A 789-nucleotide genomic window follows, 5' to 3' on the forward strand; every position below is an offset into this window, starting at 1 on the left:
CTCTCCTGCCCTCCGCCATGCTCACCCAGCACTGCCTTTCAGTCTCACTTGAAGGTCCACTTCTCAACCAGTCATCCCCACCTGGCCCCTGTGGAAATTCGGCATCACTCCCCACCCACATGCCCCGGCTCACCTCCGGATTTTATTTTTCTCAAAAGTATTCATCTCCAGCTCACATACTACCTACGTTTGCATGCGTATTATTTTTTGCCTGGGCACACTGGAATATGACCGGAGGACAGGGACTGCTGTCTGTTTGGTTCTATCCTGTATCCTCAGAGCCCAAAACAGTGCCTGGCACACAGTAGGCACTCAACAAACATGTCTAGCGATGACTGCGTGAATCAGAGGCAGGAGACAGAAAACAAATAGGAGCGGAAGGGCTAGAGGCGGAAATTTTCGAGTGAAAAGATGAGAGAGGAGGGGAAGGGCAGATTCAGGAAGAAACCCAAATAGGGAGACGGGAGGGAGAAGTGGAGACAGGAGTGGAGAGGTGGAGAGGTGAGACGGGAAGAGCGCGAGGAGGTAACGGAGCCCGGAGGGAAGAGGGTGGGAAGTGAGGAGGGGAAAGAGCGAACGGGCAGTGGGGGAAACATGAAGAAAGGTGGTGGGGAAGAGATAGCAGGAGGGGTTAGAGAGGGGCGGGAAGAGCGAAGAAGGGGAGCGAGAGGAGGGGAGGGGTGCGGAGAGTGGGGGGGGTCGGGGAGGGAAGAGACGGACGCAGAGCCAGGCGGAGGGGCAAAACCGAGGACAGCGCCGGTCGGTGACGCCCCGCGCGCCGCCCGCAGG

At 57.7% G+C, this 789-nt stretch overlaps 1 protein-coding gene across 1 annotated transcript in view; it reads left to right on the forward strand.

Annotated features, from left to right (window-relative positions):
* Positions 1-789, forward strand: part of GRIK5 (glutamate ionotropic receptor kainate type subunit 5) — a 52,415-nt gene that overhangs the window by 50,871 nt on the left and 755 nt on the right. The window lies entirely within an intron of this gene.

This window comes from Pteropus alecto, unplaced genomic scaffold, assembly GCF_000325575.1.
Source record: "Pteropus alecto unplaced genomic scaffold, ASM32557v1 scaffold920, whole genome shotgun sequence".
NCBI lineage: Eukaryota > Metazoa > Chordata > Mammalia > Chiroptera > Pteropodidae > Pteropus > Pteropus alecto.